The sequence below is a fragment of the Camelus dromedarius genome, chromosome 5 (genome assembly GCF_036321535.1).
Source record: "Camelus dromedarius isolate mCamDro1 chromosome 5, mCamDro1.pat, whole genome shotgun sequence".
Classification (NCBI taxonomy): Eukaryota; Metazoa; Chordata; class Mammalia; order Artiodactyla; family Camelidae; genus Camelus; species Camelus dromedarius.
In genome coordinates, this window is record NC_087440.1 from 72,318,056 (window position 1) to 72,345,643 (window position 27,588).

The window sequence follows — 27,588 nt, forward strand, 5'->3', positions numbered from 1 at the left end:
GATTTGTATACATCTAAATATCCTCCTCCCCACCCCCCAACACACCTCCCCAACCAACAAGCTCAGGAGTGGGAATACAACTCAGGCCTCGCCAATCAGACCATCTCATTCTGGCCACAGCCATTGGATAAGAGATGGTTGTATGAGCTGTGCTGGACCAATCAGAGTGCTCCCTAAGATGTTCCTCTTCCCAATTTTGGAGAGAAGCTCTTTTTTCTGAGGTTAAGCTGAACTCTGGCTGTTGGCAGCTATTCTTATCCTAGAAAAGCTGTAGAGAAAGCTTGTATAAGAAATGGAAATACAAGTAGAGCCCTAGTGACATGGATTGAGCTGCTGGATTCCACTCTGCCTGAAGCCTACTTACTGCTGCACTTTTGGGTTATGCATACACACCAATAAATCCCCCCCCCTTTTTTGTTTTGCTTAACAAAGCAATCAGCTGGGATTCTGTCACTTGTGATTGAAAAGTCCTTATACAAGAGCCAACATTCTGGAAATTTCTACCATTTGCCAGGCACTATGCAATGCATTTATTTATATTTACTTATTTTATGTATTTTTATTGAGGTATAGTCAGTTTACAACATTGTGTCAATTTCTGGTGTACAGCATAATGCTTCGGTCATACATGAACATACATGCATTTATTTTCATATTCTTTTTCACCATAAGTTACTACAAGACATTGAATATAGTTCCCTGTGTTATACAGTATACTTGTTGTTTATCTATGTTATATATATTAGTATCTGTAAATGTCGAACTCCCAGTTTATCCCTTCCTACTCCCTTTCCCCTACTACCCCGCCGTAACCGTAAGTTTGTTTTCTGTGTGAGTTGTTTCTGTTTTGTAAATAAGTTCCTTTGTCTTTTTTTTTTTTTTAGATTCCACATGTAAGTGATATCATACAGTATTTTTCTGATTTCAAAATTTTCTCTTGTATTAACTTGCTTTCTGTTTGGTTTTTGTGACTCTATTGTATGCTTTTGATTTGTGGCTACCCTGTTTTTCAAGTATTTTAACCTCTTACTATATCTGTTTGCTTTAGACTGGTAGTCAGGTAGGCTCAAACACATCCTAAAAAGAATGAAGGGGGAAAAAAAGAAGAAAGGAAAAAAAAAGAAAAAGAAAAAAAGAGAGAGAAAAATCTATATACTCTTGCTCCCCTCTCCCACCTTTTATGATTTTGATGTCTTTTTTTTTATATCTTTGTGTTTATTCTCTTATAATTCATTGTAGTTATTGCATTTCAATTATGGTTTTCTCATTTCTATAGCTTCCTGCTTCTTTTCTGTTTATTTATTTATTTATTTATTTATTTATTTATTTATTTATTATTATTATTATTTTGCTTTTCTATTTAGAGTAGACCTTTCAATATTTCTTTTAGGATAGGTTTAGTATTGCTGAATTCTTCTAGTTTTTACTTGTCTGTGAAATTCTTTATCTCTCCTTCTACTCTAAAGGGTAGTGTTGACAGAGTATCCTAGGTTACAGCTTTTTCTCATTCAGTACTTTGAATATATCTTACCACTCCCTTCTGGTCAGCAGTGTTTGTGTAGAGAAATCAGCTGAAAGCCTTTTGGGGGTTCCCTTACAACTAACTCTTTGTTTTTCTCTTGCTGCCTTTAGAATCACTTCTTTATCTTTAACTTTGGCCATCTTAATTATAGTATGTCTTGGTATAGGTCTGCTTGGGTTCTTCTTCTTTGAGACCCTCTGTGCTTCCTATACTTAAATATCTGTTTCCTTCTTTAGGTTTTGAAAGTTTTCAGTCATTATTTCATCAAATACCTTTTCAATCCCCTTTTCTCTTTCTTCTCCTTCTGGGGCCCCTATTATGCATAGGTTGGCATGCTTTATATTATCCCACAGTCCCTTTATATTATTTTCGTTTGTTTTTACTTGCTTTTCTGTCTGCTGTTCTGATTGGGTGGCTTCTGTTATCATGTCTTCTAAGTCACTTATCCATTCCTCTGTATTATCTAGTCTGCTTTTGACTGCCTTTAGCTTGGCTATTATCTAAGCCATTGAGTTTTCTGTTTTTAATTAGCTTCTTTTTATAGTTTCTATCTCATTTTTATAGTATTCTCTGTCCCTATTTATAGTCTTTCTTATTTCCTTCAGGGCTTTCACCACCCTCTTTTTGAAATCATGATCTAGTAGACTGTCGTGGTCTATCTCATTGTTCATTCTTTCAGGAGACTTTTCTTGTTCTTTTAATTGGGAGTGGTTCCCCTGCTTCTTCATTTTACTTATATTTCTCTGGCTCTATGGATTTAGGAGTACCAGTGATGTACTGTGGTCTTGAAGGGCTGTTTTTTGGTTTGCTTGTTTTATTTAAAGTGGAGTGTTCCTGTGTAGACTGTTGCATCTAATAGTTTTGTTATGAGGGCTGTTCTTAGTATGGATGTTTGCCACGTCTTTCCTCCGTCTGTGTTGGCTGTAATTCCTTTGATTGAGGGTGTGGTTGGTGCTGTAGTGTTCAGAGCCTACCCTGATTGTTGTTGAGCAGGGCCTCCTTTTTTGTTCCATGGTTGTCACAACCTTGACAGGGGCCGGGTCTGCTCCCCTGTTACAGGAATAGAGGCTTCTAGATCCGTTTCTGAGCTGTGGTGTGTAGTAGGCAGGGTTGGAGTGCTTCAGCTGGGAAGAAGAGCAGGCTGGAGATGTCCACTGGGGAGTGCCCTCTGTGGTGTTGTCTGCCACTTGTTGTGTGGGCTTGGAAAGTACTCTTTGATGATGCTGCCTTTGTCCCCGCCTTAGCAGTGGGAATGTTGGCCACCCACTCTGGTGTCCCCCAGGTTCTGGGCCCCAGGAACCACCAGTGCAGACCTGCCAGTGTCAGGCGCTAGGACCTGCTGTAGTGAGCCTGTAGTCACACACCTGAATCTGTGGTGTGCTGCAGGGTCTGCAAAGACCCGAGCCCTGCCTCCACGTATGGTCAGGTACGCAGGCCTATTGTACATACCTGTACTCGCCCCCATCATGAGTCAGAACTCTGCTCACTGCCTGTTCATCCCAGAGGCGCGGGTCCACAAAGGGTCCAGAGAGAGCAAATCCACCCTCTCTGCCTGGGGCTGTAAGCAAATATCAGTCCTGCCTGTGAGGCTTCAGGGCTGCTGGGTATGGATTCAGCTTTCAGCCCTTCCTCTGTGCAGCAGCCCAAGCCCCGCCTCTCTTCTCACCAGAACACACCAACAATGGAGCCAAGTGGAGAAAGTGGCTATGGTGTGGCTGTGTACACCCCCCACACACACACTAACAGTGGTGCTTTTTTATGGGGGTCCCAGGCAATTCTGTTCCACACACACCCCCAGCCTAAGCTCACACCGTCTGCCAGTCCCCTGAGGCTGCCTCTGTGCAGTGGGCCCCAGCCCTCTCCCCAGGCTCCTACTGATCACCAGAAGCCAGTCCCGGCTCATCCCTGCTGGCTTGTATCTAGGGCTGGAGATTGCAGGGACCCTCCATGACAGTTTACCTAGTTCTGTCTGCCAAGTGGCTGCCACTGTCTCCTCTGGGCCTCAGAAGCTCCACTTCTGTCCCCTGCTGACCTCTCAGCTAGAAAGAGGGCATCCCAGCGTGAAGGTGCTTTTCTTCCTTTGCCACTCCCTCCCTGCAGGACTGGTCCCGCACCGATTTTTTCTTTTTCTCTCTTACTGGATTTTGTGAGACTCCTTCTGTATTTCAAAGTGAAAGACTGAACTTTGCCAGAGTTCAGTAGGTGTTCTGTGCTATTCAGTGGGTTTGTAGATGTAATTCTTGGTGTATTCGTGGGAGAGGGTGAGCTGTGAGTGTCTCTACTCTGCCATCTTGGCACCTCCCCCTATGCTATGCATTTTAATTACATTATCTGTTTTAATCTGTTTAAGGGCCTTGCATGGTAGTCATGATTACTTCAGTCGTACAGACTGGAAAAGGGAGGCTCAGAATAGGTAAGTAAATTTCTCATGAGCATACAGCAAGTGGCAGAGCAAAAATTTGTGCCGTCTGGCCTGGACTCCTATAATACTTACCATCTTTTATAGGCATGGGTATTTGAGCTCATACCACCAGACAGCATTATTTCACTTGTCTGTGACCTTATATCTGACTAAACCATCTAAACTGTAAGATCCTTGGTGGCAGGGATTATGACTATGCCTTGTTTGCTGACCTCACTGCCATTACCACTACACAGACCCATAGCTCCCAGTATTGGATGAGGCAGGTCATAAATTTTGAACAAACCCTTGCTGAACCCATGACATGCCCATGGCCCTTCACTAAAGGCTTGTCATAACCTGATTCGTGGAAGAGGAGACATGGGGCAGAGGTTGCAGTTTTACCTGCTGACCTAAACAAACCCTTGGCAATCACTGCAACCACTTCTCCCCAGGAGCTGACCCTGATGAGTCTCCATCATTCATTCATTCAATATCCATCCATTCTTATATTCAAGAAACATTTTCTGAACATTTGTCATATACCAAACATATTGTAAGACTCAGGAGACTAAGTAAATAAGGCATGGCTCCTGCCCGCAAGTATCTTATTTGTAATTGCCTTTTAATTACCCTGCAGCACATTTCCCAAATCATTGACAAGTTGCTGTTAGAATTGTTGACCTCCTCTCTGGATGGTTCGTCACTGGGGCTCAAGCATTGTCCGAGGGGGAACATCAGACCCCATTCTAGTCTTCATTAGCCAACTTAGCCCCACTTCCACCGACAGGGCTGCTGCAATGCACAATTCATGGGACAACATTCATATAGACGAATAAAGTTCTCAGAAGTTGAGCAATGCACAGCCTGTACAACTGTACATGGCAGCCTTGATAACTTAAACAAGACCCATTAATCACAGCCCTTCCCATTCACAGTCACATTTGTGAAGCACTTTACAGTTTACAGGGAATTTCACCTACATTATGTCAGTTGAACTGAGAAATTCTGTTTTGGTTCCATAACACATTCTCTCTCCTCTGGCCTTCAGCTATGGGATTCTCTGTTGGTTTCATGAACATCCTGTAGCCCCCTCTCAGATGGTGACAGTCCAACTGAACTGGTGACAATTACCAAACAGCAAGTCACATTACCAGCCCCAGGCTTTCTTCCACCCCACAGTGCTTACCTGGAATTAGCAGTGGTCACAGCTCAGCAGAGGTGACTGTGCTGGTGATTACGAACGCACTTCTTGTTTGTTGTTTCAGCCCTGAAATCCTGTCAGTGAGGAGAAGCGATAATAACATGTTATTAAGTTCTTTCTGGGTAATGTTATTCAGGAGTCAGGAGGCAGTTTGGTCATTTATGTCTTTGAAAAGCTTAGAATAATTTTCAGTGTCATTATCCCCCATTTTAAAGAGCCAGGCTCTAATATATAAATATATATCTGGCCACTCCTGTGAGTATATATAGATACCTATGGACTCTGAGATGTGCACATGTAAATGTGTGTCCAGGCATGCACATATAAGCACAGTATGTGGGCAGGTGTGTGTAGAAATCAACACAAACATCAGGTTATTTATAGATTTATGTATATGCATTAAAAACTCCTCCTTTTTAGGGTTGTGGCTTCTACTTTCCAGGTTGTCAGGCATTAAATTTTATTCCCAGCCTCTCCCTTGACATATTGCAGAGTTTCCATTTTTGCTCATCATTATAATAACAAAAGGAAGAACTCTGTTTATAAACACACCTCCAAGGTGTTCAGTGCCAACATATAGGGACAACACTTCAGTTGTCCAGTCCTCTCTGTAACTCCCCTTTTCCAAGTGGTAATTCCCAGCAACCTTCTTAGTGGTTTTGATTCCATCAGAAAAAGTCTGTCTACCTGGCACCAATTATTTGTTAATTTTCCCCTAACATCTTGTACCCAGTGTTACAGGAAAGGTGCGTCTCTGTTATGTGCTAATCTTCCTTGTTAATGGAGCTGGTGCTTGTTTATGGACTGTGGAATTTCCTAACTGGAAGGAACTTGTGAGATTATATGAGTTGTCTCCCTCTTTGCAGAGTGGGGAAGGGGATGGTCAGAGTGGGTAGTAACTAATCCAGTTCCTGAGAGTTAGCGGCAAAGCCAGGATGAGAACCCATGCCTCCCGGTCCTCTAGCCAGAGCTCTTTCGGTAACGCATTTCAGCCCCCATGGAAGGCCACTTTTCTTCACTCCAGATGGGCTCTTCCCATATTTCTTGGTGAGCACAGAGATGGGGACTGGAGACAGCACCCTCCACAACCTTGGTGCAGTCCTCATCAGCTCTTATCAAGGCAGTCACAGTGCAGTAGGAAAAACTTGAAGGCTAGAGCCCAGCTTCTAACTGCAGCTTTGCCCAGTGACCCTGGCCAAGTCTCAAACCCTCTGTGCTCATTTAGTTGCCTGTAAATTAGAAATAGTAATAGTATTGAACTCTAGGGTTGTTGTAAATGAATGCATAGAAGGTGCCTGATGTGTTTTATATGTTGGCTATTACTGTTAACCCTCACCTTCCTTACAGCGTTTCATCTTTCTCTCACTAAACTCTTCATCTTCTGTTTAGACACTTAACTTTTAAAAAATTGAAATATAGTTGACTAGACATTTAACTCTTAACAAGGCATATGACTTAGTATTTTCCATCCACAGCTTTACCTCTTTCCTTCAAGTTAATTTCACCCACTCCCATTGCTCCCCAAATTTGCATCTCCTGATCCCATTTACATGAAAGTCCCACAGGTCTTATATTAGCTTCATTCATTCATTTATTCATATAGATATTTACTGAGTGCCTATTATGTGCCAAACACTGTTCTAGGTGCTAGGGATTTAGCAACAATTAAAACAGCTTCAAGTCCATGTCCTCATGGAGTTTATAGTGCTAGTGGGGGTGGTAGTAGAAAATATCTCAAATCATAGGTGCTGCAATAAGAAAGCAGGATAAGGAGATGGGAGTTCTGGAGAAAGGGTAAAAGTTACTAGTTAAAATAAGAAAGGCCTCCTTGATGAGATGACATTTGAACACCAGGGAGGAAAGGGAGCCAGCAGCTTGGCTACCTAGGAGATTATTCCAGGCTGAGGGAATAGCGAATGCAAAATCCCTGAGGCTGGATATGTTAGGTGTGTTTGCGGTACAAGGAGGCCTGTGTGGCTGGAGCAGAGCATATGGAAGGAAAGTAGTAGAGATAAGATTGGAGAAGTACTGGCAGATCCAAAGGGGCTTTGAAGACTATTGGAAGAGCTGGATGTTACTTGGAGTAATATGGGAATCCAGTGGAGTGTTTTGATTGGAGTGAGTTAATATGACTTACGTATTAATGGAATCATTCTGGCAGGCATGCTGTGAGTAGATTGTAGGGAGCAAGAGTGGAAGCAGGGAGGTCATCTGGAGGCCACTCCAGTAAGCCAGGGACCGTGACGGTGTGGTAGACATGATGTTCTGCATGAATTTTTAAAGTAGAGCTGATAGGTTGTTGAGGCTTAGTTGAGAGGGTGGTGAAATAGAGGAGTCAAGAAGGACTGCCAGGTTTTTGTAGAAACGGTTGAAAGCTAAGAGTAGATGAGATCACATGTGAATGGGTGTCAGTGGAGAAGGTCTGAGGGCTGGGGGCTGAGGCAGCCCAATGCTATGGAGGTGGGGAGATGAGATGGAACATACAAAAGGAAAACTAGGAGAGATGGGCTCTAGAAGTCAAGAACAATGTCTCAAAGAAGAGCCCTGGCCATTTCTGTTAAATGTTGCTAGTAGTATGAATAAAATAATTAAAGATTGATTATTGGACTTGGCAATGTGGAGGTCTTTGGTGTCCTAGCATGACTAGTTGCCTGGGGTCCAAGCCTTGTGGCTGCAGCTTGTGGTATAGGAAGCCAGTAGCACAAGCATAGAAAAAGAAGTCCACATAATTTCTGAACATATGAGAAGATGTTCCCCCTCATTTATAAAAAGTGAAATGCAGACTAAAACTACACTAAGATACCTTTTTCACCTATCAGGTTAGTCAAAGGACTAATATTAAAAGCTTAATAATACAGTGTTGCTTAGGGTACGAGGGAAACAGGCACTCTCCAGCTTTGCCGATGGGAATGCAAATTGGGACAAACTCTGGAAGAGTACATCAGAGTTCAGTTCAGGGAATCAGAAACCATGTTAGATATTTCAAGCAGAAAGGGGTTTAATGTAGGGACTTAGGTGATGGTAAAAAAAAACCACTGGCAGGACTGCAAGAGCAAAAGTTAGAATTATAGGATTATGCCACTTTCTCTTTCTTTTTTGATCATACTGCCCCAAGCTGTGATCAAGAGGTCTGAAAAGCTGTTGCTGCCACTCAGACACTGGGAAGTCATAGCTGTCTTGTGGCTCTGAAGCCACTGATTGACTGGCTACTACAAAAACTCAGTGGCCAAAGATGATGTGCCAACTGCCATCAGAATCAGGTTAAAGATGGCTTCCTCCCCCTTCAGTCTTTCGCATCTCATGTGAGCTCATCTCATGTGAGCTCATCTCACTGGTAAAAACTAACTGTATTTATATCCCAGTTATGAAGGAAGTCTGGGAGATGTAGTTCCCAAGTTTCTGGCTCCTATGAGCTATATCCTATCTCCTATGGGAGAGTATGGAAGGGAATAGAAAGGGGTACCAAATGCTAGTAGACAGTATCTGTCTAATACTGCCTAGCCCTGTGGCTTCTCAGCATCCACATTTACCCTTTTGTCCATATCTAAATTCCCAGCAGCATCAATAGGGACAAAATGCTTCCATCTAACGGAAAGCATGGTTACATAAAATAATGTAGCCACCCTCTCCCTCTAGAGAAAGACCCAGAGTCCCATCAGGCATTGTGTCCATCTCCCTTCTAGTTCAGTCCCCATCCCATTTGCTATTCTAAAGACTAAATTATAAGATTAGCTGCTACTAACACTCCTCGTATAAAATATTAGGAGAAAGAAAGAAAAAGAAAATACCTAATAAAGCAAGGAAGAATATGTGCATATTTACTACATTTTTGCAACCAGCCTCTGTTGATTATTGTAACTTCCTCCTTCTGCCTTCTAGCCCTTGTTCCTTTTGTCCTCAGCCAACCTTCAGCAGTTCAGGGTCCTCTATCTGGTGTAGCGACCCAAACCTTCCTTCCTTCAGGCTCTCTTGGTGGTTCTGCTTATATTACTGTGGTTTTCCATTAACTTTTGCTAATGGACATAGAGGTACAGAAGTGTTCAAAATCAGTATCATTAACTGTGGAACAACTAGACATTATGTGCCTGCAGATGTAGTATGAAGTTTAACAGGAAGTTCAAAGCATCCCTTTAAAGTGTTTGGCAATCATGTTAAATCTGAATCAAACCAAGCTTTTAGATTACATGACTGTTTGCATTTGTCAAAACTCGTAGAACTATAAAATAAAAAAGGTGCTATTTACTGTAGATAAATTATACCTCGATAAATATGGCTTTTAAAAACCCAAACTTTAGATCCACCTCATTTCCCAGGAAATACTAGGGATAATTAAATGACAGTATAAAGAAATAGACATATTTAGAATGTGGGACATTCTACATGACAGCTGGCCTGATCTCTTCAAAGAGTCAATGTCATGAGGGGAAATTGTCCTAGATAAGACAAGACTTAAGAGCCATAATAAACAAATTTACTGCATGAAACTTACTGGATCCTGGTTTCAGAGAAACAGGTATAAAATATATTTTTAGGACAATTATAGAAATGTGAATATGAAGGGAGTGTTAGGTGATATTAGAGAATTATTGCTATTTTTCTTACATATAATATTGGCATTGTTAATTGGAAAAATATCCCTACTCATTGGAGATATATGTAGAAATATTTAAGGGTTAAGTGTCATGGTTTTTTTTTTTAATTGAAGTATAGCTGATTTACAATGTTGTGTTAGTTTCTAGAGTACAGCATAGTGATTCAAGTTATACATATATATTCTTTTTCACTATAGGTTATTACACATGATGTTTTAAATTTACTAAGAAATGATTCAGTTATGAGACAAAAAATGGCAAAATATTAATGATGGTTGAAACTAGGTGGTGGTACATGGACATTTATTATATTCTTTTCTTGCTTGTTTGGAATTAGAATTAAAATTACAATGAAACAGACAAACAACAAACAGGGAAGAGCTGCTGTTGGACCCACGTAGCTGCCCTACACAGCCTGTGGACCCAAAGTGGGGGATGGACCACAGAGTATAGAGCCTAACGGACCACAGAGTATAGAGCACAAAAACTCCTATCTAGTGAAACTGGCGCTTAAGTACCTGCCGCTCTCAAAGGAGGAGGGGCTTCTGCCTCCCTTCCTCCTTCCAAATCATGGGTGTGTGATTGACCAGGCTGAACCTAAAACCCTACTGGCCAGGAACAGATTACCCTGCAGGTAATGGAGCCTAAGCCTCCAGGCCCTTTCTTTCCACAAGCATCTTCCAAGGCTCCAGGAGTGCCCTAGAGATGTGCTCACAGGCTCATATGCTTTTGTAACTATCTTTTCAGAAGTAATATATTTCAACTGCAAATAGTTCAGATTGCTGTCTATTTCGACTCTGATTTTCCTTGTGTCACACTTTCCCTTCTGTTGGATGGTGTCAGTATGGCCATGGGAATTTTGGAGATCCAGCTAAGAGGAAGTTGAACTGGGGATGCAGTTAGTTAGTGTCTAACAGGATCTGCTTCTGTGGTTTGCAGTCACTTGCAAGTCCATCCTGTTGTAGGAATGGCTTCCATGAAGACCCCTACTGCTCACCGTGCCAGCTCCCCAGGCTTTATGCTACCATGGTGCAGGGCAGAGGTCAGATCACAACGTGAATGTGTCTCAACACCAGAGGATTTCAGTAGTGGAGGAGAAAAAAAGGTTAAAATGTACAAAGTCAGGATAATATTCTTCCACTTACCACTTGTATAAAATTGTAAATGGAGAATTTGTGGCTCACTGATGCCTAATAAAATGGAAGCTCTCTCCTAGCAAGAACATGCTCAGTAACTTAGCTTACATATTTATAAATGCACCAAATATTTTTTGATGTGCATTATGAATCATAGTTTATCAGAATTCTTACATTTGTAAGGCAAAACCAGCAGTACTACTAACAGTATGTCTCATATATTTTATGCATATCAGCTATCAAGAATAAAAATAAATTTTAATGAAGCATGCTGAAAGGAAAATTCAATTATCTTTTTATTTATTCTCCATAAGATATTACAAAGTCTTGTCTTATGGAAAAGTGATCAAAGATCATGTAGCCCCCCAAAAGGAGGGAATAAACTATTATACAGATATGTTGGAAAGTTGAATAATTATAATATTTTTCCTGGTTGTAGTGATATTTGTGTTATTTTAGCTTTAAAAAATCTCTAATATATTATGATTTCCACCCTCATTCTAAATAATTATTTGCAATTTTGTATTTTTTTACTTAAAAGAAGGCCTCCACAATTGTATAAGCTTTAGACAGACGATGGCAGAGCAAAAAAGATACAATCCTGGTATCTTATGACACTTAGCCCACAGTAGGGAGGGTATAGCTCAGTGTGTGTTAACATGTATGAGGTCCTGGGTTTAATCCCCAGTATCTCCATTAAAACAAACAAACAAACAAACAAAACAAAAAGAAGCCATGGCAGCTCTGGATGGTCCACCTCCAGAGTCCTTTTATTTAGAGGAGAAATATATCTATATTATTTAAGTGACTGTTCTACTGACTTTTCTGTTATGAACAACCAAATAGAATCTTAACTGCTATGCCCTTTGACTCAGCAGTTCCACTTCCAGGAATTTGTCCCATAGATATACTGGCACATTTGCAAGATGATGTATGGTTAAGGTCATTCATTGCAGCAAAAGATGAGAAACAATCTTTATGCTCATCAATGGAGACTACTTAAATAAATTATGTACATCCATACAGCAAAATAGTAAGCATTGGATATTAGGAGGAAGCTTGTCATGTTGATATGGAATTATCTGTAAGTTATATTGTTAAGAGAAAAAAGTAAGTGCAGAGCAGTGTGAATACGGTGCTATAATTTGTGTTAAATTGTATATATATATACACGCCATTGGTTGCCTCTGAGGGCAACTGAGTGTCTGAGGACAGAGTGGGAGGGAGACTTTTTACTGTGTTCCTTTTGAATAATTGTGAATGTTTAATCTATTAAAAAATAAAATTAAGATAAAAACTAGAAAACATTCTTATAATTAATACTTGTATAAAATATATTATTTGTTAAATAAAAAACCTCTTTTCAGTGAGGGAGGGTATAGCTCAGTGGTAGAGTGCATCCGTAGTATTCAGGAGGTCCTCCTGTACCTAATCCCCCAGTACCTCCATAAAAAAGAAAGAAAGAAACCTAATCACCACCACCCCACCTCCCAAAAAACTCTTTTCAGATTAAAAAAAATCCCTTAAGTCACCCATAGAGATGCCATATGCTTGGCTTGCAGGACAGTCCCAGTTTATGCCTCTTGTTCTGGTGTAATTATCAACATCATCTCACTTTCTCTGTCAGTGGTGTCCTGGTTTGGATGATAAACTATCTGGTCAACCCATCCACAAAGTATATCAGAGTCCTTAAGAAGTTCAGCCCAGCCAGTGGTGAAAATGATCCCATCTCTTTGGCTGATGACCAGATGAAGTAGTTGACTTGAGTTTAGGGACACTGAGTGAATTAAAAAATGTATGTTTGTAATAATAAATGGATGTCAATGGGACAGGCAATGATCACACCAAGAAAGGTAATGGGGAGTGGAACAAACTGAAGGTCTGATAGATTCTCTTTACCATCTTGTGCTGATTCTGGCTCAGTGCTTAGTGGGAGGAATGGTGGATGAACTACTGTGCTATTTCTCTGATCATTTTCTTTCTCTTTTTGCTGTGTAATCATACACACACATGTTACATGCTCATATATCACGGCTCAACTCTGTAGAGCTTACTACATTGTATTTGCAATCTGCCTATACCTCCTGGACTGTGAGCCCTGTAAGGACAGTGACTGTGCCTGATTTCTCCCTGTGTCCTTGACCACAGTCAAACTCATTAAATGTTTGTTGAATGAATGAATGAACTCTGTGGATACCTATGCTGACATCTGGTGCTCTCTTCCCCACAGACCCTGGTTGTCATGTCTTGAAGATTGTAATATTTTGAAGGCAGGAGCTAGACTTACTTGAATCAACACTGGAACCCCAACACAGAGCACTGGATATAGTAAGTACTAATAAGAATCAGTACATGCCTGGTCCATAGTAAGTTCTAATAAATATCAGTTTGATGAATGAATGAATGAATGATTCAGTTTTTGCATCAGTCATCTGAAGACCAGTCTCTTAGACTGAGCATTCCTATCACTGGTATTTTGGACTCAATGTTTGTGTCTCCCTCAAATTCATACGTTGAAGCCCCAACCCACAATGTGATGGTATTTGGAGATGGGACCTCTGAGGGGTAATTAGAGTTAGATTAGGTCATGAGGGTAGAGCCCTCGTGATGGAATTGGTGGCCTTTATAAGAAGAGAAAGCTTGCACATACGGGAGAAAGACCATGTGAAGACACAGCAAGAAGGCGGCTGGCTGCAAGGCAGGAAGTGAGCTCCCCTCAGGAAGCCAGTCTGCTGGCACCTTGATGTGGGATTTTCCATGCCTCTAGAATGGTGACAAATAAAATTCTGTTGTTTAAGCCACAGTCTATGGTATTTTGTATGGCAGCCAAGCAGACTAAGACAGGTGGTCCACCTGGCCCTGGTGTGGGACAGGAGAGCTCTCTCACCCTGGTGGAGGAAGAGTCCATGGACGAGGCAGGGTTCGGACACCTTGCTGAAGGAAGACAGGGCTTGCTTTCCGAGCTGCCAGGGCCTCCTCTTGTCTCAGGCACTGCCCCACCCCGCCCACCCCCGTGCCTGCGGATTCCTTACAGGGACTCCTCCCATGCCAGGGAATATACTCCCCTGGGTACTCAGGTTTTGATACAGTCTTAAAAAAATTGGCTGGGAGAAAGTGAAGTGCTGTAATATTTTCTAAATGCCACAGCTACTAAGAATACAGGGATCCTAATTATTCAGTTAGATTGTGCCGTGTTCAAACTGGGCTGTGAGTTACACAGTTACCAGTGAATTAGCTGTCACGCCATCCTCTCTCCTCCACTTAAGAATACATTTCAAATTCAGGGGACTGTGATGTTGTTTTAGGGGAGATATTGACTTTAGTTTTCCAAAAAGTAGCTAGCTCACAAATTGTAGTAGTCTCACTGTTAATAGTAACAAATTACCTTACAACTGACTGAGACACTCTAAGGTACACAACCAACTATTCCTTTGTTTAAGTACTGCCTTCTTCTACATCCACTTTAGACCTGTAAGTGCTCTTGAAGGATAACATATCACTAACTCCCTATCTACTTCTCTACGTAACGATGGAGTCTGGCCTGGTGTGATATGAAGTTGCTTGTGTGTGTGTGTGTGTGTTTGTGTGTGTGTGTATGTCTGTGTGTGTGGTTGGGGATGTGGGGTAGGGCTGCTAGAAAGGGCATGGGGTAGAGAAGGGGTGCTGAGTGCTCCCAAGCCTCACAATTTTGCTTTGGGCCCAAGAACAAGGCTCAGAGACAAGCATTAGGTCATCTGAGGGTGGTGATTCTGTGTTACATGTGGCAGTAGTCACCATTTCTCCTGACCTGTGTATCATCAGGCCTAATTGTCCTCTGATAACTGCTCGGCTCGAGGAGGCCATCTTCTGAAGAGATGGTGCTTGGCTTGCACTTGGCCCTCCTTTTTGTGTCTGGGACCCCTGCTCTCTGGAAATAATGAGTGGTTTGGTGGAGGGAGGAAGTGGAGAACTTGAGATCAGATGCACTGGGCTTGAATTCTGGTTATCACTTATTAGCTGTGTGGCCTTGGGCAAGTCACGTGACCTCACTGAGTCTCAGTTTTTTCATAGTGAACAGGTTGATAATAAAAATTTCTACCCTAGAGGACTGTTGTATTAAGTAAGACCAATATAGTGCTTAACATAGCTGTTGGCACATAGTAAGCCTTCAGTAAATGTGAGCTATTATTTATTTCTGTATGTTTGCTCATTCTTCTAATAAACTGAAGGCGGTGTAAAAAGACTTTGGTTGGGACAGTTGTCATTCACAGTCTACCATTCAGCTTGTCACTAGGACAAAAACCAGAATGAGTGGGCAGAACCTAGTTCAGTGTCAATCAGGGAGACATGCCTGGACTGTCTGAGTGATATCTGGGATGCACAGAGCATCCTGTGGATACTGAGCTTCTTTGAATCCTGAATGTGCAGGAATAAGGCAAGAGTTCAACTCTGAGAGAGGCTGTTGGAATCCAAAGCCCGAGTTCTAGAGAGCGAGAGTCTGGGTGTTCTTCCCAGAGCAGTCCTTTGGTGAGAGACAGGAATGTGAGAATGCCAGGCTACAGAGGGAGGGGTTTAACCATCCTACAAATCCCTGCTTGCTGATACTTGGAAGCTGTCTCTCCCAGGACAATGAGATGCACATGGTTGAGGGCGATGGCATGGGAAGCTGTGTCTACACCCTGGACCCGGCCAGATTGAAGCTCAGATTTTAACAAGCAAGAGCAATGAGCTCTGTGTTTGGAGGCTTGTCACTAATCCTGGGATCTTTATTTGGCTGAGGTGCCTCTCTGGGTCTTGGTTTTCTCACCTATGAAACCAGAGAATAGATGGTCTCTGGGATACCTTCCACTGCTGACATTCTGTGGCTGGGAAGATCATGAAGGAGGAAGAAATGGTTTGGTTTTGGTGGCCTGGCCTTTCTGCATCTTGCTATTTCTCCACCCTGCCACCGTCTCTGGGTCCCAAGGACATTCCTGCTGCCACTTGATGGTCTAGGACCCCCAAATTTGTGGTCATCTGGGTCACCAGTACTGGTGACTCTGACACTTTTCTTTTCGTCTATCTCTCCCAGTCCATGCAAGAGGATGAGTTTCTCATTTCCCCTTCTTACCCTTGCACTCGTGACAATGGTGCCATTAGGTCATTCACTCATTTATTCATTCACTAGATTGTGGGCACAGGGCCAAGGGCAGCGGCTACAGTGATGGTGAAGAAGGCATAGTCATGTGCTTGTGGAGTGAGCATGATGGTGGAGGACACCAGTCTGGTGACAGGTGTATTGAGAAAGGAACAGGCTCTCTGAGGGCAGTTACTGGGGAGAAAGTGGATGGGAAGGGAGCAGGGCAGGTAAGATCACTTTGTGGGTGGGGCCTTTGAGCTGAGGCTTCAGTGGTGAGTAGGAGTAAGGCAGGAGAAGCAAGCAAATGTGTGAGGAGGAGAAGGGGCTGGGGGAGGAGGGGGCATGTCAGCTCCAGGAGGGCAAGGATTTTTGACTTTGGTTAGTATCCCAATGCCTCAGGTGATAGCCCCTCAACACAGAGTCTAGACTGAGTCCCATATCAGAGTCCTGGTGGCCTAGAGGCAGCTGAAAGGCCAGTTCTCTGCACTGCTGTCTTTCAGAAGCTCAAATCAGCAAGAGTAGGAATCCAGGAGCCAGTTAGGAGGCTCATCTGGTGTGGATTCCACCAAAAGCAGACACTGAGATAAGGATTTAGGTGCCACTAGTTTTACTTGGAAAGTACAAGTGAGGGACTAGGGAAACTGAGAAGAAAAGAGAAAAGTCAGAAAAATAAAGGATGGGTTAATGAATGGGGGGAAGGGCTGAATCCCTTTGGGGACCTCTGAGGAATCTTGTGGAATGGGCCTCAGCATTGTTCTCCGGAGGGATGGGGATGGGTATTTATCTGTGATTCTTGTAGGGCTGCCCTGTTCTGGGCTGAGCAAGATCCTGGGCTGTTGGAGGAAGCTCTTAGAGAAAGCAGACGAGCCATGTGACGTGGGAAGCTGCTGGCTCCTCTACAACCCTCCACCACAGCTGCAGCCGAAGCCAGAGGGTCTGGGGTGGGCAACACCGTGTCTGCTGCAGAGGGAATATGGGACTCTAAAACAAGGGAGGATGGTGGCATTGGATGGGGAGAGAAGTAGGCAGGATTGAGGTATTTTGGGGACATGGAAGGTGATCAATGGTGTAGAGTCAAAACTCTTTCTTTTTCCCCTCTCTCTCCTCTTTCATTCCACCAATATGTGCTGCTGTGTTCTAGCTTCCCAGGGGTGGACACTGAGGCTGAGTCTATCAAACATGCTGTGAAGGAGTGTCCTTGCACCAGTACCACTGGAAAGGAGAGAACAGATGCAGGAGTGGACAAAGGGAGAACCACACAGCCTCAGCCAACCCAACAGGGCGCTCCAGGCCTAGACCTGCCCTTCAAGGTTGTCCTGGGGCCTGGATGCTGGACCTCCATCCATCCAAGGATGTGGGCCAACCTGGAAAGGGCCTATGGGACTTGGCCCAGGCAGCTCTCTTCAGCTGAGGCAGTTGCCGTCACAGCATCCATCACACTTGTGAAGAGTCTCTGCGTGTCAGGTACTGTTGTAGATTCTGAGTGTATAGCAGTGAATGGGGCCAGGTGAGGGAGAGACAACAAACAAATATATAACATCAGGCAGTGAGAAATGCAAAGCAGAAAACCAAACAAGGTTAGCTGAATGGTCGCTGGACAGGGAGGGTGAAGGTGGGGATGGAGGTGATAGAAATTTGAAAGTAAAAGCAACCTGACAGTTTAGGGGTGGGGCAGCCTCTCTCTGCCTGCACATCCCTCCCAAGCTCCCTGCTGAGCTTCCAGCTGTCCCATCTCTTGGCCACAATTCCCAGCCTCTTTGTAGGAAGTCAGGGCAGCCCCACCTCCGGTGAGAAATCTGCTTTCTTGTTTGCCAGTGGCCTGGGATTTTAGTAGTTGGGGAATGGTGCAAAGGGCGATAACTGGAGATTGGCACGTCTCCCTGCTTCCACTGGCTACCGCCTTCCACCCAGAACAGCTGGCACAGCCTGGGGCCTGATCATTAACTGGGGGAGGGGGGCAGACTGGCAGAAGGGGTGGCTGGGCCCAAGCACAGAGCCGCGCGCGTGCATGTGTGTGTGTGTGTGTGTCCCTGCCGTTCCCTTGCTAAGCCCTTCTCACCTGGGCACGTGCCTGAGGGGGGCACGGCGCTGCCCCTACTGGGGATCAGGGATGGGGGAGGTGCCCCCAGCCAGGCGCACTCCAACTGCTGCCCTGACCCCCTCCTCAGTCTGGCCGCCAGTCGCGGATCATTGCGGCCGGGAGGGCAGGTGCCAGCTCAGCCAGGGCATGAGCGCGGCGGCTCGTAGACCGGCGGGCAAGGGCTGGAGAGTGAGCCCAGATCACCCACGGTCATTGGGCGCAGCATCCCAGGCAAGGTCGCAGCTGGCCCAGAGAGTGGTGCTCTGCCCTGGGCTCCGGCCGGTGATGCATTTAGCATCAAAACAAAACAAACCCACAATAAATACTGAGTCAGTTGGCGACCAGTCCCTGTTTCTGACACCTTGGGTCAGCTTCCTGGTGACCGCCAGAATGAAGCTGCAGCAGGGCTGGATGGAGACCTTTGGAGGCGGCAACACTAGCCCAAAATATGAAATAAAATCCATACTGGCTGGTAAAATAAGTGTAGAGAAGACAAAGAAAGTTCTAACTTCTGATAGTGGTGGTGATGAAGCCAGAGCTCCTCACAGCCCTGGGTTGAGGGGTGCCTTCTCCTCTTTTTCCCTCTCTGGCTTCCTTCCAACTGGGCAGACAGAGGCCACTGTGACTTTTTAGGGTTGCTGCATTTACCCAACAAAGTACAGGACATCCAGTTAAATTTAAATTTCAGATAAATGAACAATTTTTTTAGTATAAATATATCTCACGCATTATTTGGAACATACCTATATATCCTTATAGTAAAGTAATTCATTATCTAAAAGTCAATGAATTTTAAAAATATAAGTATGTCCCAAATAATACATAGGCCATACTAAAAAAAAAAAAAAAAAGCTGGTTATTTATCTGAAATTTACCTGAAATTCAAATTTAACTGGCGTCCTGGATTTTATCTGGCATCACTCCTTGAAAGTCACATCTTCCTTGGCCCATCAGGTCCAGGGAGTCAGGAAGGGTGGGCAGAGCCCTCAGGCCTTTTGCACCCTTCCCCACCCCACTCCCAACATTGTGAGTGTGCCCCAAGCTGCTTCTGAGTTCAGGTTCTTGCACAAAGGTGAGTGGTGGATGTTGAATTAGGAATTAGATGACCTGGGCTCTGAATCCCCGCCCTTCCAACACTGAGTTAGGCACAGTTAGTCTCTCTGAGATGAGGTCCCTCATCTTTAAGTGGGTGTAATAGCAGGTATAAAGCCTGCCAGATGAACATGTGGCTGGCACATTATCCATCCTAGTACCTTCCATCTGTGTATTTTAAGAAGCCGAGAGCAGGAGTCTCAAACTCAGGGGGCCGTGTGGGGGTAGGGTAAGTGAGATGAGAGCAGTCCCCCAAAGGGCGTCACCCATGGAGAGGGGAGGGGGCAGCTGTGACCTGGCTCCAGATGGTTATTGCCACATGGTAAAGTGAGGTCAGATCTTACAGTTTTTAAAAACAGTCTAGATACCTGGACTTTCACAAAAAAAATGATTTAAAAATATTGGCAACTGATTTATATTTTTCTTTAAACAACATTTTAAGCACCGTGCAGCCCTAACTAAGAAATGAAACCTAAAAGTTACATAGTGTTTACCGTGTGCTAGGTATGATTCTAAGAGCTTCATGTGTATTAATTCACCCAAATACCCAATGAGGTAGATACTATTATGATTCCCATTTTGCAGATGAAGACACAGTGGTACAGAGAGGCTACGAATGAATGCCATGTTTGGCCTGAAGGCACTCAGTTTGTTATCTTTGAAGACTATTCCTCTCTGAGCTTGCCTGGCTTTAGTTATGCTGAGCTATACTGGAGGCAGCACAATGGCTAAAATCACCAGGGGTGAGAGAGACGGGGGTTCAAGGCCCAGCCTGTTCACTTTCTTCCCAGCTGCAAGGCACTGTGCTGGTGAATGTCTAACAGCTAGGTCTCCAGGGAGTTGCCCATGGCTGTGGCGTAAATACTCCCACCACAGCCGATTTGAAGCTACCAGGGTACTGTCACTGAATGCTCCATCAGGGTGAGATGCACCCAATCAGCTCTAGCATATCCCTGCTGCTATGTGACCTCCAATGAGCTGATCCACATTTACTGCCTCCTTGCCTGTAAGATTGAAATCTGACACCCTACCTCTTAAGGTGAGACATGGAGAAATTACACAAGTAGTGTGCTTGCACTCAGCCTAGCTCTCAGTAACCAGTAGCTGTTGTTATCGTGATTGCATCCTGGTGTAGATACTCTCCTTTGTCACGAGGCTTTGGCCTTATGCTCACGTACATAGCAGGTGATTAGCAAAGACTGAATGAATCATTTTCCTTATGCTCTTCACTTACCGAAATCCTCCCTCTTCTTTAAGCCCAGGCCAGTTCTGCTTCTTCCATGATGCCCTCCTGATTGCTGTTACCCACATAGCTTCTCTTTGCCTCAAACTCTGTCAGTTTAGGTGGGAAGGTCTTTGACCAAGGAGGAGGGGAAGCCCAGAGCATAGGTGCACCCAAGCAGCTACCTCCAGGGGCAGCAGGCTGGCCTGATTGCAGACCCTAGGACAGGTGTAAAAGCCTTAGGTAAATCTTGCACCTTCTCTGGCAGCAAATTACTCTGCCTATAAAATCATGGTGGTAACACCTTTCCTGTCCCCCAGGTGGCTCAGGAGCAAATAAGTGGCCGCTGAAAGAGGAAAACATGTTGAAAGTTAATTTATGACATATTTGTGATACTAATTCCTCCTACCTCTCTGTACTTTCAGTTTTTTCATCTGTAGAATGGGAATAATAACCATTGCTATCTCATAGGGGTTTTATGAGGATTAAATGACAATTTATGCAAGGTACTTAGGACAGGCCTGCTGCATATTACATATTATGTATGTCAGCTGTTATTATTATTATAAATAATATCAAGGGGTGATAAACTGTCAGCTTGAAAGTCCCTTTCAGGAGTTGGGGCGGGGCAGTTCTTTTGAATGATATTCTGTTGGTGTTTCCTCCTTGCTGGGTACTCAGAACCCAAAGTCACTGGGGGCTTGAATTTACCTCTCCCCATGCCCCACAGAGACCCTTTTGGACGTGCACACCTCACATGCTTTGGCTCCTGAGATTTCAGGGACAGTAGCAGGGGGTTGGATACCCTGTCTGTGATTGTGGCCTGAAGAGCACAGAGATACCTCCATCCAAATACTTCTTCTTTTTATCCAGAAATACTTTTTAAGCCCAAAGGATGCCCAAGGCCTACACTAGACTGGTTCTGATCTCAGTGAAGGTGACATAAATATCATGTTAAAGTGCTGGACTGGAGTCGTAAAACCTGAATTTAGAGTGTGACTCTGCCAGTCTTTGCCTGAGTGCTCTTAGACAAGTTATTCAGTCACTCTGAGCCTCGATGGTCTCATCTGTAAAATGGAGGGATTCAACATGATCTCTGAATGTTTTTTCTATTTCTAAAGTACTGTCTGTTCTTTCGCCCTCTTCCTGTTTGGTCCTGGGCATCAGGAGAGATGAGGGAAGCTGGAGTTGTAAGGACCTCCTTCTTGGCTTCCATTCACCCAAGACATCAGCATCTGACTGGCAGGAATCTATAAGGGACAGATTGGTGAGGAATAGAGAGGTCCTTAGCCCATTTATAAGGAGCAGAGAAGAGCAATGGTGGGAGAGAACCAATGGCAAGAGAAGAGGAGGTGGCAGAGAATGGCTTAAGAGCTTCTGGCACATGACTGTGGTGCTCCTTTGTACTTTGCTCCACATCCCTCCATTTGGGAAACTGTCATTCCCCACACATGTGTTGCAGGTGAGGCTATTACGGAGCTCTGCCCATCCCTGCTCAGAAGTGGGGATATGACCCAAGCTGAGATTATCAGTCATTTTCAGGGGCCAATATGGATGATGAGGGAGACAGCAGCAGATTCCTTTCTTTGGCTTCATTAGCTGTGGGAATGAGGTAAGTCTGGAACTATTTGGAACATCTTTGATGTCACGTGGAGAGAGGCTGTCAGAAAATGGAGCAAACTCAAGGAAAAGCAAAAATAGAAACAGAAGGTCCTAGTGACATAATTTGAGCTCCTGGATATAGCCATACCTAAATCCAGCCCCACCCTTGGATTTCCCATTTATTTATACCAATACATTTTCCTTTTGATTATTCCAGTTTGAGTTGGATTTCTATTGATTGTGATTGACAGAGTTCTGGCAAACATAGAGTCCAGTAAATATAGTAGCACTTCAGGATGATATGCTAGATCCTTTCTACTCAAAATGGCCCAAGGACTAGCAGCATGGGCATTCCCTGGGAGCTTGTTAGAAATGCAGAATCTCAGGTCTATCTAAGACCTCAGAACCTGAATTTTAATAAGATCCTGGGTTATTCATATATACATTGAAGTTTGAGAAGCATTACTCTAGACCAATGGCTCTCAGCTCTAGATGCACCTTTAAAAGTCCCAACACCCAAGCTACACCCCAGACCAATTAAATCAGAATCTCTGGAGGTGGACCCTGACATCTGCATTTTTGAAAGCTCCCTGGGAGATAACAGCCAAGGTACAGCCAAGGTTGAGGCTCATGGCTCTGGTGTGATTTCCTTGATGGGAGCTAAAAGATCTGATGCTTCGTGATTTAGCTGAAGCCTGTTTCTGTGGTGGGCACAGCAAAGGGAACTTGGTGGTGTTGTCCCTTAGAAATGACGTGGGAGCTGCCCCTGCCTGGTAGAGGGGCCGGACTGGGCTATAGCCACAGACAGAACTCACAGGCACCCCAAGGGCATTGTACCAAATCCCAGAATACTTTCTTCTCCTACTACCACAAAATATCTTCTCTTCCTTTGAATTCATAACCCAAGACTAGATAAAAATCTCTTAAGCTTTAAAAATTCAAGTCTCTTTGACACAGGGACTTGAATATTACCACAACCTGAATCCCAAATTGAACCCAAATATTATTTTTTTATTGAACCATGAACTACCCCCAAAATATGTTGTGTTTCTATTTCCTTCTAAAAAATCATCATTGTGGTGAATCAGTTCACTCTGGAACTAATCCAGATGCTTTCTAAAACCAGGCAACTAGAGGAAAATGGGGATATCAGAATATTCTCTGAATTGAACGTGAGCAAAATTCTTTACATTGGAGACTTGCCTCTGACTGGTCGTTGTGGGAGTTTGGCCTGTGGCCTCATGTTTCCAGTGGCTGGTCAGATGCTGTATTCTCCTTTCCATTTCTCTCTGAGTGAAGACCTCGCCAGGACCCATGGGGCACCTGTGACCAATTATGTATGGTCCAGGTGGCATCGTTAGGATGTTAGTAGGTGGCAGCAGTCGGTGTGCATGGAAAAATGAATAAGATGGCTTTATCCTCCGAGGGAGGGGGAGAAGAGGGATGGACAGGGAGTTTCTGGGGGTGCTTTGTGTTTGTTCTTTATGGTTTTAATGGCTGGTAAAGAACCCTTTCCTGCATGGAGCTCTGCTTGGGAGCAGGGAGAGATGTGGGAGGGGTCAGGGAGAGAGCTGATATCTGGCCTTTCTCTGCTCACTGTCGTCAGCAGCTCATTAGGGATTCTAATCAGGCAGAAATATTTTCCCGTCAGCTCATTACAAACTCTAACAAGGTCCCAGCTCCAGGTCATGGCTGCTTTTCTCCTGCTGGGGATAACGATGAGCAGCTTGTTGGAGCCTTTGGTAACTCATTTGTTATAACATGCGACTCACAGCAGCAAGAGGGCTCTGGGGTAGAGGAGGCAGAGGAGAGAGCAGGAGAAGAGATGGAGGGAGAGTCCCCTTTGCAGAGTGCAGGAAGGCAGAAATTCCCCATGCTTTCAGGAAACCAAGCCCAGACCCTGATGGGCACCTAGAATCTTCTGGGAATCTGGGTGCACTCTATGTGATGTGCACCCCAACTCCCACTGTGTGAAAGTGGGTAGCATCATGCCCCTTGTTGGCTGGAGAATAAAAGGAGAGTTGGTTTTTTTTTTTTTGTATATATATATTTTTACTAAAGTATAGTCAGTTTACAATGTTGTGTCAATTTCTGGTGTACAGCATAATGCTTTAGTCATACATGAACATACATATATTCATTTTCATATCATTTTTCACCATAAGTTAGTACAGGATATTGAATATTATAGTTCCCTGTGCTATACAGTAGAACCTTGTTGTTTATCTATTTTATACATAGTAGTTAGTATCTGCAAATCTTGAACTCCCAGTTTATCCCTTCCCGCCTCCTTCCCCTGCAGTGACCTTAAGTTTGTTTTCTATATCTGTGAGTCTTTCTGTTCTATAAATAAGTTTGTCTTTTTTTTTTTTAGATTCCACATATAAGTGATATCATATGGTATTTTTCTTTCTCTTTCTGGCTTACTTCACTTAGAATGACAATCTCCAGGTCCATCCATGTTGCTGCAAATGGCATTATTTTTTCTTTTTTGTGACTGAGTAGTATTCCATTGTATAAACATACCACAATTTCTTTATCCAGTCATCTATCGATGGACATTGAGGTTGTTTCCATGTCTTGGCTATTGTAAATAGTGCTACTATGAACATTGATTGCATGTATATTTTTGAATTAAGTTTCCCTCTGGATGTATGCCCAGGAATGGGATTGCTGGATCATGTGGTAAGTCTATTTTTAGTCTTTTGAGGGATCCCCATACTGTTTTCCATAATGGCTGCACCAAACTACATTCCCACCAACAGTGTAGAGTGTTCCCTTTTCTTCACAGCCTCTAAAAGGAGAGTTTTTAATCCTGTGGGGACAGTACTCAGGACCTCTGCTTTGCATACTTACATAGCCCTAGAGGCCAATCCTTGAAATTACTCATCAATTTGAAAAATATTTGTGTTCCATAATTTTCCAGCTCAACTCATCAATGGCTCCCTAATTCCCTTATCTTACATCAAAACTTCTTTACTTGTCTATCAAGGCTTTCCATGAAGTAATTTTACTCAAACTAGCCGTATTTCAAGTATTTCCCCCCATATAAAATCTTCTATTTGAAACTCTTGGGGGCTTGGTCTCTTCAATATCTCATAAAAATTGTTAATTTTACCTTCTTCTTGACTGTTCTTTCTTCATATTCAAGTTCTATCCATTTACCAAAGCTTAACCAAAGAATTACATCTCCTACAAACCCTTTCATGATTATGCTAACTTTCACTGGATGCCTACAGCATGGCTTAAAATGGGGATCTACCAACTATAACCTGTGGGCCAAATCTGGCCACCACCTCTTTTCATAAATAAAGTTTTATTTGGACACAGAGACACTCACATTCTTACTTACTATCTAGGGCTGCTTTTGCACTACATCAGAAGAACTGAGTAGTTGAGCCAGAGACCATATAATCTGCAGTACCTAAAATATTTACTATTTGCCCCTTGGCAGAAAAAGTTTGCCTATCCCAGCTTAAACCGTAAAGTTTATAACTTAAATTTATATTATACTTCCTTAAATTCTTCCAAAAAGCCTTCCCAGGTTATTCCTTTTCCCTTCTTCCCTATCTTTTCTTGCTCTGATCTTCCATCACATTTGTCTATCCAGTCCAGAAAGAAAAGCAGAGTCCTAGAGCTAAAGCTGAAGGCTGGTTGTCTTGGAAATCATGACCTTTGCCTGTAAGAATAAGTTAAATTGGGGGAATGTGTATGGCCTTTTACTGGAATCTGTTTGGGAATGCTTGGAATGGCCTTGTGGGATTTTTGTTGCATGTGTATAGTGTACAAACTTAAGGTTTTTAACACTAGTTGGTAGAACTCTGGTCCTCAGAGAGTCAGGAACCCCAAAGTTCAGGTGATTTCCCCTAGGCATTGCTTTAGTTACTTAAACAATTGGATGAACCCTGTATCAATTATCTATTGACATAATAATGCTACGTAAAAGAACCACCCCCTAAACCTCACTGACTTAAAACAATAACCATTGATCATTTCTTACAGGCTTATGGATTGACTGGCCTGCTTCGCTGCTCTAGGCTGGGCTTGGCTGGGCTTAGCACCTGTGGTCAGGTTGGCTGGAGGCTGATTGATCTAGAATGACCTCAGCTGGGGAGATCTGCCACTTCTCCACACTCTCCTCCTCCAGAAAGCTAGCTCTTCTTGTTCTCATGATGGCGATGGGGGTGGGGGGGAGGCGGGGAGAGGGAGTAGGAGAAGGAGAGGGAGAGTGGTATAGGTGAGGCCTCTTAAGGCCCAGCTTGGAACTGATATGTTGCTGCCCACCTCTGCGACTGCAGTCTGTTGGTCAGAGTAAGATGCAAGGCAGCCTAGATTCAAAGATCAGGGAAGTTGATTCAACCCCTTGATGAGCAGAAATACCAAATCACATTGCAAGTGGTGTAGGAAGGATGGAGAATTAGGGCCATTTTTGCAGTCAGTCTGCTACAGACTCTCTGGGAAGGGAAAAATGCCTTTAGTCCCAAATAGCTCCTGGAAACTGAAGTGTACTAGGCTATTGCCCTCTTCTGTCTCTTCCCCTGGCTGTGGGAGTCATCAGAGCCTCCAGATCCTGTCCCCTTTTCACAACGTGTCCCCCACCTCCAAGGAATGCCACAGCTCTTGAACTGCCAGCTGCCAGCCCCTCCCTTCCCTGTCTCTGCTCCAAGCCTGAGGGATGTTGTGGGCAACCAGCTGGCTGGCTTGATGAATGCCACTTCTGTAAACCTTCCCCTGGCCTCTGTCGCAGCATCAGCGTGAAATGAACTTGCTAATACTCTGAGAGCCACAAACCTTTTCCTCTTCCCCAGCACGACGTAGCGAATCGATCTGGCTGGGTGAGCCGCGACAAACCCCACAGTAAAAAGCATCAGCAAATTTAAAGCCTCGTTCGAGGTCTTGATTCACCATAAACTAAGCTGCCGGCAGCAGGCATCGACACTTCTTCCACCGCGGTTGATACCGGGATTTATTGACTTGCTGTTAAGATGTTGATATTGACCAAGACTGAGTTCCAAATGAAAAGGCCTATGGCAGTCTATCTTTATTGCTCGGATAATCCGAGGACTTGCTAATCCTTCCTTGTTCCACTCAATACTGTTGCAGAAATTCTTTTGGAACGGAGAGACCATCACTTAGACACAATAAGATGCTCTTTCCCCACAAAGCCTCCTGAAATGGGGATGGAGGTCAAGCATGTTGAGAACATAACCAGAGTGTTGGAAACTCTATTCATGCCTGCACCCAAAACCATGATACCTTTAACTTTTTAGAGACCCAGCTTTCTCCTCTTGGGAAACAGCCCAGAAGAAGACACAACAGGACTTCAAATGGAATCTGTTCATGAACAGTGTCTACTTCCCTTCCCCCACTGGTCCTCTTCAGGGCTGTAGGCTTGCATATCTCCAACCCAGACTAATGAATTCCAGTCCCAGGGGACAACTATGATGTCACCCTTAGTGCTGGCCCCTGACAGTGAAATTAATGTGACATTTGGTTCTTGCTAATTTCAAGGCCCACTATGAACACAGACAAAGAAGGAAAAATTTATTACCTGCTAATTTATTTTCTCATTGAAATACAGTCTGCAGCCCTCACTTTAGAGGAGGATATGTTTGCAGTAGAGTCATATATGGTGACTT

At 43.8% G+C, this 27,588-nt stretch overlaps 1 protein-coding gene across 1 annotated transcript in view; it reads left to right on the plus strand.

The window, feature by feature from the left end:
• The first annotated feature begins 12,183 nt into the window (after positions 1-12,183).
• The window catches only part of NRXN3 (neurexin 3), a 1,627,094-nt gene continuing 1,611,689 nt past the window's right edge, over positions 12,184-27,588 (plus strand). Inside the window, exons 1-2 of the mRNA XM_064486155.1 lie at positions 12,184-13,183; positions 17,095-17,417. The gene's annotated coding sequence lies outside the window, so the exon portion shown is untranslated. The remainder of the gene's footprint in view (positions 13,184-17,094; positions 17,418-27,588) is intronic.